Source organism: Periplaneta americana, chromosome 4 (genome assembly GCF_040183065.1).
Source record: "Periplaneta americana isolate PAMFEO1 chromosome 4, P.americana_PAMFEO1_priV1, whole genome shotgun sequence".
Taxonomy (NCBI): Eukaryota; Metazoa; Arthropoda; class Insecta; order Blattodea; family Blattidae; genus Periplaneta; species Periplaneta americana.
The window spans coordinates 172565691-172583712 of record NC_091120.1 but is presented as its reverse complement, the minus strand read 5'-3'; the positions used below and the strand labels follow the sequence as shown (position 1 = coordinate 172583712).

The window sequence follows — 18022 nt, the reverse complement described above, 5'->3', positions numbered from 1 at the left end:
CAGCATTTTGTTAATAAATATCAGCTATAAACATTTACTTTGTGACAAAGTATTAAACTTCTAAGACAAACACATGAACATAATGCAATACCTGAACAGGGCTTTATTTAACCTTATCATTTGGACTGGCAGAAGGAACAGTTGAGAGATTGTTTCCTAATTCACAGCTTTTCTCCTCCTTTTTATCCCATTACTAATTCTGACACAGTCAGAATTTCCAAATTACCATTACAAATGCCACGACCACAATCACTGTATCATCTTTATTTTTTTTCAAATTGTTTGCAGATTTATTAGAGGTTCTTCCCAATCTGATGATTTCTTATGGCCTTCGCGTTCACCCGATCTGACAGATTTTTCTTATGGGAGGAGGTATTTGGAACTAAGGATGCTTCCCATATATTTTAGTGCACTATGTTCAAGCGCTGAAGATCAAGATTCGGCACAGAACTGAACACATTGGTCAGGATTATTATTACGATGTACCGAAGTACATATGATATTTCCATGCAGAAATTCTGCGACATCATATGATGAAGAATTTTTCTCCGTTCCAACATCCTTCATCATATGATGACGCAAAATTTATGCATGGAAATATCATATGTACTTCGGTACATCGTAATAATATGATATGCGAAAATAATCACTTCGTGATTTAAGACGGCGCTCATTCCGTCGGATCCCGGCCACTTAGTCACTCGCAATGAGTGAACCTCTGCACATTAATGTGTTGGACATTGTGCCACTGTCACACATCTGTGACGCAGTGCATGAGGGTTGGCCACTAGAGGGAACCTAAGAGGTGGAACTTGAACTGAGAGGATTCAATCCGGCATCGGAATGGGAATCCGGTGTGGCTTAGTGGATAGAGCGTCAGCACGTAGAGCTGAAAACCCGGGTTCAAGTCCCGGTTCCGGAGAGAATTTTTCTCCGTTCCACCCATCCTTCAACATTGGTCAGGAGTTACGTGTTCCTGTCATGGCAAGTTTCCAGTAACGACTTCTGCAGTGCCTTCCAAGTGGAGGAGATCAACTGAACGATGTGGTTTATAAAAATTTCAATTTTTTTTTAATAAACAAAATTCGAAGTAATCAAGGAATTGTGTTGAATTCCAATTGTAATTAACATAGTTAAAGAAAAAATATAGGTAATTGTACGAGTTTCCTGAAAAAAGTATAAAAGAGAGTTTTTTTTCCTTCAAATTTCGAAACAGTGACAATAAAACATATATCTATATTCATTCACGTTTTGTGCAACAATTCTCTCGTTGCCAATTTATTTTCAGATAACTCCCACTTTCGTCACATCCTGTTCCCCTAAAACAAATAGTTCCTTCACAAATAAAGAAAAGCATTAGTGTAAAAAAACGCACTTTAAACAGTAAAGGTTTACAACACGATGAGAAATTTTACAACCCCGGAGACAAAAGAGAGACGCACCAACCAACATCATGCCGTACAACGTCAACCAAGTTAATACATCACCATGGTCTCGATGTAAGCAAGAGAAAAAGCTGATTTTTCTATTGTCCGTGTCTCTAACATGGACCGCATGCGGGGTTTCTCGGTATCGTTTGGATCGTAGCGTCTGAAAGTCAAACTACATCACACACGTGCGGCGAGAAGCCCATAATTATGTTATTTGCTTTTCCAATAAAACTTGATTTCATCTCCACGGCCACGTAAATTCATAAAATTACCACTGAGGGCGCATGTTTTTGAACTGTCATTATTCTCCTATTCATTATTATTGTCAGAGCGAAAAAAAAATAATAATGCTTTTTTTTTTTCAAAAGCATGAAAAAGAGAGCATCAAAGTATGAAATAATATGAGTCGTTTGTCGGCTTTAATTTTGATACTCGGAAGGTAAATAATGGACATTCAATTAAACACGTAATACTAAATTAATTATACGCTTATTTGAATAGTATAGAAAAATGTTTAATTAAAGTTATGAGTACAAACTAGAAAGTAATCATCATTTATACTGTATAAGATAATTATTTACATTACAATAGCAGAACAATCAAATTAATCTACTTATTGCAATACACAAGCAATATTATTTCTGTACATTTTGACGACATAGACTGTATCGTCTGTCAATATTACTGTGTATCATGAGAATCTTTGTTTCACATCACATGATATGAGCCATTCAGAGCAGAAGTGGTGTAAGTCAAAAATGGGTAATGAGGGTTAAAGTAAACATTCTGTAAAATACAGCGTAAAGTAGCAGTTAATATTCAATTTATTTACACTATTAGTAGTCAGTGGATAGCACGAAGGACATATTAATTGCTACTTTGGGCTATATTTTACAGAACATTTACTTTAAACCTCATTATCCAATTTTGACTTACACCACTTCTGCTCTGAACGGCTCATATAAAGGAAGCATATTAAATTTGTAGCTTTCTACATCTATTTTAAGATTCTCTCACTTTCAATAACTTGATCCACTTCACTCAGTACCTTTCAAGATCTGTTTTTGTCCAGTACAGACTCAGATTTTTCTGATAACTCTGTCTTTGGGTCCTGGAACTTCAACAATTTTCCTCTACTCTTCCACCTTATGAACTACTAACATAAGAGACAAATTGTAAGCTTTCAGCTTCTCAATCGTCTTAGTATTGTGTCCAAATTTTAGATAATCCTAAATGGCTTAATTGCTGAAAGTCATCTGAGACAGAACCACAGAAGATATTGTATTTACTGAACAATTCAGTCGAATGATATAATCCTACGATCGAATAAATCATTCGCTCACAGAAATCACTGGATTATTTCCAGCACTATGAATTACAAACGCAACGGACAACGAAAAAGTGAGCATGAAGAGAGGGCGCTTTCTGCACTGAAGGTGAAGGTTAGTAAACATTTCAATTGAATATTCTAGAGAACGTAAAGAACAATGATGCTTATGTCAAGCTATAAAAACAAAATTTTGAAACATTTAAAACTCTAAAGGAAAAAAAATGAAAATACGATTTATGTTAAGGGGAGAGGATGGTATTTTTGACGAAAAATGACTAAATTTTCAAAAAAAAAAATATATATATATATATATATATTCTTTAAAATACTCTATGATATGTGTGGATCGCCATTTTTAAACTTCCTGCATTATGGATTTTTAAATCACTCGCCCACTTTTATTGTTGTTTCTGGTATATTAAATTTTCAAAAACAATTTTTTCTTTTTTTAAAATACCCTTTGATATGTGTGGAATGCATTGCATAACATTTTGTGGGTATTTGTGCCCTTATCGGATGTTGAGACGTCATTTTTAAACTTCCTGCGCTATGGATTTTTAAATCACACTGCTGCTTTCATCGGTTTCCAGTAACTTCATTTTTTTTTGCTACATTGCCAGACAAAATGAATATAATTTCTGAACTATTAAAGATACATGCATGAAATTTAGAACACACATTCTTTAGACTATTAGGAAACTTTTCTCTGTAACAGAATTTTGTTAATTGATTTCATTTTAGAAATACGTCCGTTTGTTTGCAAGAAAGGAAATCAGAGAATTGTTACTAAATTTTAATTGTTTATTTTACAAACGTAGGGACTAATATCAAAATTCTGTTACAGACAGTTTGTAGAACATACTTTTGCAAATACATTTCAAAAACTGTTTGAATCTATCTTTAAAAACGGTTTAGATATATCGGTTTTAGTACAATCCTGCATTGGGTATATTTTTTTCAAATTTGGGCACCCAAATAATTTTTTTTTCAAAATATTTTTATTTGGTTGAGTTGCTACAGCTATGAGCTCTCTACATACAAAAAATTAATAATTTACACCAAATAGTAAAAAATAAAAAAAAAATACCATCCTCTCCCCTTAAACGAATTAAACTAAAAATATTGTTTTTAAACTCTTGGATTTAATTTTAATTAAATATTCGGTGAACACAGACAACAAGAAAAGCTTATTTTACGTTATACCCTAGATTATAATATATATCCCAGATAGGTCGGCCTTATAGGCTTTGAAGTTAACAACTTTTGTCAGGTTTACTACGCTGCCATCTAGTTGTTACATAAGGAGTCACGTCATAATTCCCATTTGAATTGCATTAGCGACTGTACTGCCATCTCGTGTTCGTTTACGGCGGACAGGTGGCGATCCTGGCGGTTGTTCTCTTCAAAATGCAAAAGAATTTAACATAACGATGCCCTATCTGGTTACATATCTGATCTGGGGTTATACTAATCTAATTAGCGGTTCAAAAAACCTCCATTTGTCGTATTACAAGGATTCTCTTCAGCCAATTAGAAATAGTTACCTCCCACTTCAATTTTTTAAGTAGTAACCGGTAAACTTATATACAAGAAATCAAATTTTCCTTAAAAGCAACTGTGTGTTACGTTTGCATTTATCGTTGTCTCACATTACGCGAGCTGCATCTCTCCAGCAGGCAATAACCTTTACAGAGTTGTCAGAGTGCATAAAGTTTTATTTTATTTTATTTTAGTAGGTTATTTTACGACCCTTTATCAACAGCTTAGGTTATTTAGCGTCTGAATGAGATGAAGGTGATAATGCCGGTGAAATGAGTCCGGGGTCCAACACCGAAAGTTACCCAGCATTTGCTCATAAAGTTTTAAAATTCGTTTATAAAACGAAAACTTACATTTGTTGGGATCAAATTTCTACACATTTATAGGAGAAAACTAAAATTCTTCCAATCATTTATCATCAATATACACTGCTCTCCTAAACTGAATAACCATATCGAGAATTAATTCAATTATTTTTCTCTAAATACGTTATGAAATGTTTTATATAAATATTTTTCTCGAAAAGGAAGTTAAAAAAATATGATTTATTTAATGACGCTCGCAACTGAAGAAGTTGTAATCAGCGTTGCCGGTGTGCCAGAATTTTGTCCCACAGGAGTTCTTTTACATTCCAGTAAATCTACTGGCATGAGCCTGTCGCATTTAAACATACTTAAATGCTATCGACCTGGGTCGGAATCGAACCCGCGCATAGAAGTCCAGCGCTATACCAACTACCCTACCGAAGGCGACTCGAAAAGGAAGTAAAAACAAGCAAAATAAATTGTATTAAACTTTTTTTTTAATATCTCAAAGAATAACCTTGGTTACAAACAAAAATGAAAGCGATTACCATGGAAATGAGTACGTTATTTGTTAACACTTAGGCCTACTCCAAGTTTCGTAACAAAACTATAGCCGATTCTACCCAACTCAAATTAATTTGAAGCCATACGAAAATGATGTATATATTTAATATTTAAAAATATAAAATATAATTGATCTATCGGGATTTCAACCGTCAAACCCGTACTTAAGACACGAACGCTTTATCCACTCGACCACTTCAAGGAACGACCATTCATATAAATTGAGGGAAAGAAGACAGAGGACGGACACTGGAAAGTTTTCTTTTCTCAATCGTACTATCAGGGACTGGAATGCTTTACCTGCAGACATACTAAAGGCTTTACCAATAACCAAAAATGTATTTAAAAATAGGCTTAAGGACTTTACTAACAGACGGTAGTATATTATACACACTACTTAAAGGGTGTAATTGATATCTTGTTATTTGAAGTGTTCTATCAGTGAGGAAGTGTGTTGTGTCAGTGAAGTGTGTAGTATCAGTGAAGTCTATTGTGTAAGTGAAGTGTGTTGGTGTCAGTGAAGTGGCTGTGCAAAGTATTCGAACAGTGAAATGGTTAGAAATGTTAGTGAAATCAGGTAGAATCAGTGCAGTGAGTGAGTTGACAGCGAAATAAATGTAGTGCCGAAAGGTACTTGTGCAGATATGAACCTGTCAGACTCGTGGGTCTTAGTTCGAGCTTAGGGTTAAGATGCAAATTAGATTTACTTTAAATGTTATTTTAAGTGACCATGTTTCATTTTAATTTAGGATGCTCCTTGTTATTATTATTAGTTTATTATTATTGTTGTTGTTTTTATTGGTTGTGTTTATTATTAATTGTCATTATTGAGTGTAATTAGTTACCACTGCCACCGGGTATATACCCATTTGCAGTGTGAATAAATACACACACATACACTTGGCTTGCCTGTAGGCACTATCATTAGATGATTTCATAATACGGTAGACTGCTCCCGGTTCTTCTGCATATTTCAGGTTTGTTTTTTTTTTCTGAAAAAAAAAATTGCAGCATTTTACGTGTGTATATTTGTATACGTATTTTAAATAGTAGTCACCCCCGTGTTTTAATCTCTCCTCAGCGTAGGTATGTCATATTTAAACAGAAAAGAGAGACAAATATCTCTTTATGGTATGAACCAGGCTCTTGGCCTGGAGCATGCGTAGTGTTATATTCTTTGACATAAAATACTGGAGCCGCTCAACATTTCTGTCCGTCACTGTACAACTATTATCAGGCAATACATTTCACTTATCCTCTGAGGTTCTGGCTGATATATACATCTATTATCAGGCAGTACATCTCACTTGACGATATGTGTCAGAGGAAAAACAATTATTGTTTGTATGCATCTGAAGTCTGACTAGTGTAATATGTAGCTAGTCGGCGATGTATGCAATGGAGGGGGAAAGGAACTTACAACCCTACCCCATTATCTCCTGGCCTACTTGCCTTATAAGTGATGCCTTGTTGGTATCACTTGTGAGGTTCAGACCTGTATTCGGACAGTTGACTAAACAACATCTCCCTTGACGATTATGTGACAGAGGAAGAACAATTGTTTGTACAGGGACATCATTTTATTTTTACTAACATTTTTAATATTAACCTGTCTATACCTTTAGAGAACCGGAAACACCGCTTGCTCCCCACTCCAAGACTGGAGTTCGATGATACTGGCGTAAAACACAAATCATTCTACTAGGTATAGGATGGAAGAAAAGTAGTTCATCCATTTACGTAAACTAGGAAATATCGCGATTTTGAGATTGATAATTTTCATTAGGTTTTTCTTTAATCAAAGTACAGTACTGTATTAAGAATAAGTGTTTTTACTCACGAAGTGAGTTATCCATGCGAACGTATTCATTATGCAGTGTATACTGTCTACATTAGCGTACAATATAGAGAAAGAAGTTAAATTGAAAAATAATCATAATATGAATATTTAAACACAATTTTGAAAATGGTGGCCGTTCATTTCGATACAGGCTTCAGTTCTTTTGTGCATATTATCGCACTATAGACTATTGCATCTAATTCCAATTGCCAGTTTCGTCCTTCGTACTAGTAACTCATGTTGAAATAATTCTGTACCTACTCTACGTACTGTAAATTCAATCTTCACTTCTGCCCGACCCGAAAATATAAAATTACTCAGACATGCTATCTACTGTCCGTCCAAGTGGTTATACCGCAGGATTGTAGAAAGGGAGGAAATCACGTGACAGTTAATTACTTAACGAGGCCCTTTTATTTAAGTTAAATTAAACAGCTGTATAATATTACGTAAACATCCAATTCCTAAGAGAAATTAATGTTTTCAGAAAAGAGCTAAGACAGCCCAGCTTTTACAGAGGGGCGAGCAGAAGCAGGTGGGGGAAATCGGGATGCGACGTAGGCAAACGGACAGTACCTGTGCGAAAATATGATTCAATATTGAAAGCTCTTTCGTCACTGGAAAACGCGAACATATTTCTGGAACGTACTATACCCAGTAACTCAGTACTGCTTACTATCTGCGGTCTTGGTTCTGTGTGGAGTTGGAACTTCCTTAGTAGAAGGGGTGGGAGTGAAGTACATTCAAAAACTCAGGTACAATAAAAATTGAAGTAAAAATAAAATTATGTCCCTGTATGTATTTGAAGTCTGATTAGTGTAATATGTAGCTAAATGACGATGTATGCAATGGAGGGGGAAAGGAACTGGCCATCCTACCTAATTATCTCCTGACCTAGTTGCTTCATGAGTGGTGCCATGTTGGTATCGCTTGTGATGTTCAGACTTTTCTTCGGACAGTTGACTAAACATCAAAATAACAAATTTTACATTTCTATCATAAACTTCAAATAAAAAATACAAAAAAGCATGTTTGTTCTGTTTGTGAATAATATGTATTTTGTTTCGGTGTTTTTCAACCTTTCTTGTCCTATGCGCCCTTTCACCATTTATCATACATCATTCCCTCCATGTTGACTAAGAAATAATGCATATAAAATTGAAACTATTTTATTTTATATATTAATGCACATTTATTTGTATTTTATAGTCCTCATTCCTTCCTAAAACCCTAAAAATTCCCTCCTGGTTGGGAACCACTGGTTTATAATGACTGTGCCGCAGGATTTTAAATTACGACTTCAGCGTGTCACATGTTAAACAAAAGGTTGAAAAACGCTAGACTAGACCCTTCGTTTCGACCTGTTGGTCTTGTAGGATTTGGCCAAATCTCTACATATTGACGTCGTGAGCGACTAGTATCTGAAACTGTGAATGAAAACCCACTACACTGTTGACAGTACGCAGTTGAACATTTAGCAAAAGTATACACATTCCACGTTTTCGTTGAGGGGGAAATTTTGGTGGAAGTGCCCGACTTATTCCTCTTCTTGGACGTCATTTATATATTTGGCTTCAACATGAGTAAGGATGTTAATTACAACTCGGATTCTTCAATAAAATTCTCTGAACACCGTTACATTAATGTAAACAAAATACGTACATTCGACACCTCGATGACAATAATATACGCTAATTAAAACTGCAAGCGTAATGAAAGGGGAAAATACTTGATTCACCATACGTGTCAATACACTAACCAAATACAATCTAATTATCATTATTAGGTGCTTCTCAACGACATGCCGTCCCACGAACTGCCATGCATGTGAATCAGATACTTCTAGCGAGAAGTGTTTAATGGTAACAAGTCAGGGGATATACTGTATTTTAAACAACATATTTTCTGCACGTATTGTCATCTATTCTGATAGTCGCTGTTAACTTTATGTAAATAAATTCGAGTTATTGCTGGAACAACGACGATATAATAGGCTTATGTATAGTATATAATAGGCTTATGTAAAATGCATCACTTCGAGTTGCAACGGGACAACTTGTTGGCATTACAAAAATCAGGCAAAGATGAAATTATAAGAAAAACTCCTTTACAAAACAAATTTCATTTCGTAAATCTCAAGTTATTTTGTGCGAGATCGTGCGTATTTGCTTGATTTCCGCACAAAACCAATCCGCGGAAAGTCTAAAATTCCACATTCAGGATTCCCAACGTAACACACATAACAATTCCCCTCTTCTTACCGCTTAAGTGACATATTGATTTTACTGCTTTAGGCTTTTAACATATTATTTTTAGAGACGTTCAATATAGTAATAATTATAAATTGGAAACTTACCACTGCAATTTCACCTAAATTTCACTGTTAATTAATGTTTTTAAATATTTGCAAAAATTAAGTAAACTGTACAACTCCACTAAAGTTACTGCTCCAGTGACTCTGAATAACTGCACAAATGTAACAATTAATTTCAATGTGCAGAATTAGATGTCAAAGATATTTTCCATTTCTAAACATCTCCTTGACCGGCAAAATTAAACTTGCCGATGTTATTACTACAATATGTTATATAAATAATATTGTTAAAATATTAAAATGAAAAATAAATCATTACCGGTACATAACCTTACCGCTTGTTTTAAGTTCGCATTTATAGACTGGGGGAAAAAAAAGACAGACGCATATCACGGCCTGCTGGAGTATAGTAAACACAGAAAACATTTTAAAGCAACAATGTTGAAGATAGATATTTTTGTTTTGCTAATTTTCCGTCATTGAACAGAAACCAAGATGGAGATTTCATTGAAACTAATTAGAAATTCCTCTTTCAGGTATGTAATAAACGATCTTCGCACAAAATAATGTACGATACACGAGCGGTATGTTTTCTTTCAATTCTCGGAAATTGAAAAAGCTCAACTACGTTTCGCTTTTTCAAACTTTTCCTCGAACATGAAAACTTCAACATACCGCTCTTGTAACGCATATTACTATTGTAAATTTTTTTGTGTAATAATATTTTGTACACAATACCGAACACAACTCTGAATGTGTACTAAACATGATTTCTTGAACAGCAGATAAAAGTTAGCATGAACCCAATTACAATACCCACGACATGTAGAATTTTAAAGACTACGCAATATTTGACGAAACTGAAAATGGACGTTTTACTAGCTTTACAGAAAGAAATCTAGGAATATGGACACTTCTGACATTACAAAAAATAATAATTAGATAACATATTCCATCCTGTAAATTCTTAGTGCAATAAGAACACTGATGGCCTTATCTCTACCAGGTTAAATAAATAAATACTACTAAATACGACTAAACAGTTTAGAAAGTTGTGGATAATTTATAGGTTTGTAGATACCCAAAATGTATAATTTCGTATGTTAAATTTGTAGGTTTAACTTCTAACACTTTTAGTTCAATGACAAATGTAGGCTGCCTTGTAATATCTCGAAATGTCTATTTTATATTTTTTAGAAAATAATAATAATAATAATAATAATAATAATAATAATAATAATAATAATAATAATAATAATATCTCTTCTGCACATACTTTGTTCCAGTCGTTTGTTTATCTTTGTACTATTATTCTGAGGTTATCAATGACAAATTTCACTCAGGGTACGTTACAAGTAACCTCTTGCAAACACGTAACGCAATACACAAGGTGAATAAAAAGTACTGAACACTTCTTGTAGCTTTCTTTCCGAAACTCTATATACCAAAACTACAGGAGATTTATAAGTTTGTAAATACCCAAAAATATATATACTGTATAATTTCGTATGTTAAATTTGTAGGTTAACTTCCAAATCTTTTAGTGCAATGACAAATGTATCTTTTAGTACTTCGAAATGCCTATTTTACATTTTTTAGGAAATAGACTGATACTGATAATAATAATAATAATAATAATAATAATAATAATAATAATAATAATATTAATAATAATAATAATATCTCCTCTGTATATAGCCTACTTTGTTCCAGTCGTTTAACTTTGTTCTGTTATTCTGAGGCTTATCTATCAGTGACTCTGGGTACATTACGAGTAACCCTTGCAAACACGTAACGCAATAACAAAGTGAGTAAAAAGTAAGGAAAACTTCTTGCAGCTTTCTTTCCGTAACTCTATTATACCAAAAACTACAAGAGTTGAAAAACGACAGTTTTGAACGTAGAGTGTCAAAAATCCTGTTCTTTCTTTGTAATGGCGCCATGTAGGCCTACTTATTATTTCATTTTTGCATCATTGTGTTCTCAAAACTTACAAAACCATATTTTTTTACCCTTTTCTAAACGATTATTTAATAAAAATTGCCTTCAATTTATGATCCCAGTGTATGTAGGCTATACGTAACAAAAACAAAATGCTTCAGTATATCAAATTATCACTAGAGAATAAAGAAGCCATGAATTAATCATAGACAAAGCTAATCGAAAAAAATTGAATAATAAAGTTTCTTTCATGTAATTACGACGAATTTTACATAAAGAGAACGAAATGAAATACTGATTATGATCGGCTATAAAGTATCCTCTTTTTGGGTCATCCTTCTATCACCATTGCCGATCATTATCAGTATTTCAGGATTTCTTCATTGGAAGAGGATGCTCTCTTATTCGAGACAGTTCGACAGGACCCCTTTCGGACTGCTAACGAAATGAGAGCAACATCTAACTTTCCCGGTTCTTCACAGACTGATCAGCAGGTTGAGGAACCGCGGCTTTAGGAGCCGGAGGGCTGCGCAAATGGAAATATTGGGGGAAGCATAAGCTGTCGACCGTCTTGCCTTCGCTACCAATCGAGTGGATTTCGATTGGAGAAATATAATTTTCTCCGACGAAACAACCATCTCGAGTGATTACGAAGGTCCTGTCCGTGTCTATCGTGAGGATGGTCTCCGACATGATCAGCGCTATGTGCACCAACATGAAAGATCGGGGCGCTTTAGCATATCGTGTTGGGGGTGGATGTCTTACGATGGACCTGGCGTTATAGAACGCATCGATGGCCGGTTTAATGCGGGAACTTACGAGCACATTCTGGAAAATATATTCCTTCCTTCCGTCCGAGAACGTTTTATCGAAGGAACATTGCTGTTCCAGCAGGATAACCATCCCGTGCACTATGCCGCAAGCATTCAAAGATGGTTTCACAGGAGACCCGAGATCGAAATTATCATTAATTGGCCTCCGAAGTCACCTGATTTGAATGTCATCGAAAATTTATGGGCGAAATTGAAAAAGAGAAGAATAGCCCACCGACGCCCTCGAAATCGAGACGAATTGTGGAATAAAGTTGTTCACACCTGGAAAGATCTCGCCGGGGATCAGAACTTATTCCACAATCTCGTGACATTCATGTCGGATTGACTTAGAGCTGTAATAGAAGCTGATGGCATGTGGACAAGATTTTAAGTTAACGGGTCTCTTTTTGTTTCTTACGATTTTTGTTTGAGGAAGAATACTTTTAACTTCCAAGTATGATTTATTAATTTTTGTGACGAGGTTCAGCCCACTTGTAAGACCCAGAAATTGGGCATAAATTATTCCATATTTTTCGACAAATTAAACAGTCGAGGAACTCTGAACAAATTAATTACACCTCAATAAAAAGAAAGTTTTACCTGGGATCGAACACGAGACGTTTCAGTTATACAGTGGAACCGAAACGCTACTATATGAGCTACCAAGACAAGACAGTGACAGCAGCAGTCCAGAATGTAGATCCCATAGCAGGCATTTGCCATTCGGTACAGAGAAACAATGATATTTTGTGACTCGAGCTATGTTGTGAAATCGTGGCCTTAAATAGCTATCTACTTCGTGATCCTTATTCTGGTACTTGTCCTTATTGTGGTCCTTTTAACAATTCTTGTTGTATTTGTCATGGTACTTATTGTTACGTCGATATCGAGTGAACGGCGCTGTAGAACTTTAACTTCCGACGACCAAGAGTCGTCTCATTCCTTTTAAGGGTAACTGCATGTCATGTACTGTACGCATTCATAGGGGTCATAAACTAGAGATAATTTTTACAAAATAATAGTTTACATACGGTAGAAAATATTATTTTGTACGTTTTAAGTCCTGAAGAATCCTAAAAAATCCCCTATAACTTATATGTATATAGAGTTTATTCATAGAATGAAAAGTATACACGTAAATCTACAAGCCGTGTTTATACGTCTTCTCAATTGCCGTAATATAGGAAAGTATTTTTAAAACACCCACATTTCACTATTAGTTTTCAAATATTAACCTGTCGGAAAAATCTGCATAGGAAGACTCCATCGCTGTGGAATAACAGTTAGCATGTCTGACAGTGAAACAAACGGGTCCGTGTTCAAATCCTGGTTGGGACAAGTTACCTGCTGAGTTTTTTCGGGATTTCCCCTCTACCCATTACAAGCAAATTCTGAGTAACTTTCAGCGTTGGACGCTGGACTTATTTCACTGGTATTATATAACCAGTTGATAAGACGTAAAATAAACCAATTAGAAATACAGTGGAGCCTCAATTGTAGGCAGTATGATTTTAGGCAGTTCGATTCTAGGAGGGGGCACGTCGATTCAGAGTTCAGCCACCTTACAGGGTCCGCAAGAATAATGTTCACTATTTCAGGTTCTCATTGTATATCGTAATTTTACCGATAGAGAATCGAGGCGATTTCGTAAATTAGATAGCAAGAATGTAACAGATATATTTTAAAATAAATGAATTTATTGCAGTTGAATTTAAACATCTGATAAATAAATGGATGATTACTGAAACAAGGGCAAATTTTAAACTTCTGTGACATCTTTTTCATGAAAGAACTGTGCATTCTAGAGAAATAAAAAAATACACATAAATAAAATAAATTATTGCTTGTGTCACCGCATAAAATATACTTCCTTTATATATGAAGAGTCCACTGCAAGAATGATGGATGTCACTTTCTTGTCGAAAATGAACCAAGACTGCCAATGCATAGCTTAAGACATATAGAATGTACATACAGAGTTGTATGGCATTAACACTGATAGTCATTGTCCAGTAATGATCGAAAAATCACAGTTAAGCTTTGACCGCTAAGCATTTCAAACTTTCAATTGCTTCTCCTGCAAAATGTATTCCAAATGACATCCATCATTCTTGCAGTGGACTCTTCATATCACAGTACATACTGATCCTTTTGAGAGGGCAAAGAAAGAGCATAATGTCTCCATTGTTTATAGTTGGTCTTCTTACCGTTTTTCTATTTTCAAGAATTGAATTGGAAATAGTATCAAAATCACTGTTGCCAGTAATACTCCTCTTCCACTTCGCTAAAGTACTCTCTGGTATGGACAGTTATAAAGCTAAACTTGCCACACTTTCAACTTTCTTCAGTCTATCACAGTGAACTTAGTCTTCATAGAGTACGAATTTCTTTTTCCTTTTAAGCGTGGTTGCGCTCATTACGAAACACCCGACTACTACCAAGAGACAACTGTACACGAATACCCCACCTTCGTTCACTCACTCCCCACCCCCTAGCTGCCTGATAAGGTAAGGATAAGACATTTTTCCTGCCTAAAATTGAGGCTCCAGTTTAAGTAATACTCGCAAACCACGGAATTGCGAAATACGGTTTTTAGTTGATAAAAGTAAGAATTTTATTTTTCAAGCTCTTCCAGGTCAAAATATCGTAAATTTCAACTTGCGAAAATTTGTTCACATGCGAAATCGTTATTTTTTAGCACCAACTTTCCGAAATTATTGTTTTTCAAGAGAAGTTTTGATTTTTTTTTTCGAAATTTTAATTTAAAGGGTCCGAGGATTAATGTTTATGTAAAAAATTTTGACTCTAATATTCAAACCATATTTCAATAGACTATTTTTAAACGAAAAGCAGAAATAGTTTGAATGTTTTGCAGTGCCTATTTATATTATTCGCACAAAGGATGGGAAATTTACACAAATTTCTCTACACAACAGCTACAGTTAAGTGCCGATACAAAGCTTTAAGTAACGTTAAAATGTACAAAGAATCTTGATGGTATAGATCTCTAGTCTTCGCAAGAAGATACAGTAGTCTAATGTGCTTGTGCATAACGAGAGTAAAAAAGTTATACTTTTTAAACGTGAAATAACAACGAATTTATTTTTGTTACGCGAAATAATACCGAAATTCGCCAATTTTATAAAGGAATTTAAAACTTTCGTGCACTGCAAAATAGATCTAGTCATAATAAAGTCATTGTACAGTACAATCTAATTCGGTATGTGATGATAATGAAGATGGTGACAAAAATGATGATCATGATTAGAGACCGGAAGTTTAGGCATTATGAATCATTAAAATAGGCAGGCAAAAAGGCATTATAAAAAGCTAAAATACGCAATAATTGTACTAATATGTTGCGATATGAAATATTTCTTTTCGTAGTTCACTGACTATTCACATATTTTGCATGTAAGTATTTACCGTCAGTACAAAATACGTCTGATCCAATAGTATTAACGTAACTTCGCAATTTACTGCGTAAAGGAACACTGAATTTCGGCATCTTGCTGCTAGCTACAACAACGTCGCAATGAAAACTGAAAGAAAAATAACCGTTAAAAATAACGTTAGACTCGGACTCATTGACGCCTTGTCAAATGAACACAAGCGATAATTAAATACTGTTATACATTTTTGCACGGCAGCACTCATTGTTGCAAAGAGAAACTGTACTGACTGAAAGACAATAATATAGGCTACATTCGGTGAAGTCACTTTCATTGTAGCAGTTATAGAAATAAATTAAAATATATCTGTAGGCAATTTTAATACTACATTAATAAATAATAGATAAATAATCAAATAAAGCAAAAAAAAACATTTATTTTTTAAATTAGACATTTATATTACAAAAGGCAGAAATGGGCAACATAAAACTGTGAGGTTTCAATCACAAAGGTATAATTCGTACAGATTTACTTTCAAAATGAAGATAGATTTAACACATTTAAAAAGGCATTCTGCCAAAATTCCGGTCTTTGATAATGATGAACTTTGAAGCTAATACAAATTGTAAAATAAAGATTTAGGCTTCTGTAAGCCTTGTTCAGCGAGGAGAAGCAGAGCCCTACCTGAGGAATATCGATGGTCGTCTCTCTCTCCCGCACCAAGAGCGCTGCACGTGTTCCCTGAACGCTGACAGCACAGTCGTCGAATTAAACTTGAACTAGAGCAACGCGTGTACTTATTGGCGCAGATCCTTATCTGCGCTTGCGTGAACAAATAGGAGTACAGTATATTGCACCATTACATGAAAGATTTAAAATCATAACAATAAAGTTATGACGCCAGAAGAATTTCAATCGGATTATAAAAGAAATCCTTTTTTGAGTCTTTTCGTATTGACAAAGACTGACCTTAAATGACACGAATGGGAAAACTCTCGTATCTAGGTCCATTCGTACCTCCGAGATTATTTCTGTTTTATCTCATTTATTGTAACCTATTCCATGGTTTTACGACAGAATTATGCATTAAGATGTAAAAAAGTAAATATTATACAAACACATATTACACAGAGCGATTCACAAGGAGTTATCGTCACTTATGCAGCATATTTCCGAAGACATTTTGAGCAAAAAAGTCATATAAACATGGGTCCTAATCTCAATATTTTCAGAGTTACACTTAGTGCTGCTCATCGGAGTGACTACTACCGCGGAGAAATCGGAGATTACTAATAAAGCTCTCCACCGGTGATCTCTGGTACTACCGTAGGCGAAACAGGGAACATACAGAGGGATGCGGTGGTTCAGAGCGAAGCGAAGTTTGAGGACGTACAGCTCAAGAACGACCGACACGTACGGACCAAGCAGCCTATAGATATTATATAGTATGGACACTTCGCGTCGGTACCTTTGATGTAGCAGGACTGATTTCAATGACCTTCAAACTAGTTTGAGCGTGAGATTCTGCGTTCTCCCAGGAGTTGGCATTGACATCACACCAGCTAGCAGTCGATACAACGGAAATATAACACATACAATTAATACATCTAGGTACATTATATGAGTAGCTTAATATCAAAGACGGACATCTGACCTCAATCGAAATTTAGATAGCTGTGGTTTTTTATACAATTTTTCATGCTCTTTCCAGTTACAGTGAAACCATATGCAAACTCTAACACTACATTTATAAAATAAATTGTGTTAAGTATTACAGAGAACACTGTGAATTAAAAAACTGCCTCTAGATCAAAACTATGGAGACGACAGATGTCCGTCTTTGATATTAAGCTACTCATATATTCAAATAAAATAAATTGGACCGATGAAATAATAAATCCGTCATTAACTGTAACGTCTAGACTCTAGAGTTCCTTTATAATGAGAGTTGAGACGTTGACCCACATCAACAATTAAAATATGTAATGATTTGATAGCGCTGAAAATAGAAAAAACAAAACTCCTATAAGAAGTAAAAACATATACCTATATTATATTGTATACAAATATCAAACGAAATTGATACATAATTTTATAATGCATTATATTATTTTATAAAAATATAAAAAAAAAATATTATTACAACTAGTTTGTCACTGAGAAATAAGGAAAAGCTGTTAACTTGAATTTATTTGAAGCAAAGTGTTACTGGATCATGCAATAAGGTAGGCGATGCTTGGATCATGTGTCTCAACTCTATTCTCAATTATTATCTTAGAGTGTGCTCGATTACACTAACCTCTAGCGCTTGAAAGTGGAACTAACCGCTGGCGCACAGAGAAACAAAACACAGAAAAATTCTCAGTGTCCATTCTTTGTAATCCCTATTCGCTGTACGGACTAACAACAGTATAAATACTACTAAAATACTACTACTATAAGAAGAATCATTAGGAACAATTAGCCCATTTCGTGGGAACGAATTCTGAGTGCGCATGTCACGAAACTGGGTGTAACATCTGGAACCTCCACCAGATGGTTCTCCATCTACGTCA

At 34.8% G+C, this 18022-nt stretch overlaps 1 protein-coding gene across 1 annotated transcript in view; it reads right to left on the bottom strand.

Annotated features, from left to right (window-relative positions):
- The window catches only part of Mdr49 (Multi drug resistance 49), a 139720-nt gene extending 123438 nt beyond the window's left edge, over positions 1-16282 (bottom strand). The window contains exon 1 of the mRNA XM_069824349.1: positions 16152-16282. The gene's annotated coding sequence lies outside the window, so the exon portion shown is untranslated. The remainder of the gene's footprint in view (positions 1-16151) is intronic.
- Positions 16283-18022: the final 1740 nt, after the last annotated feature.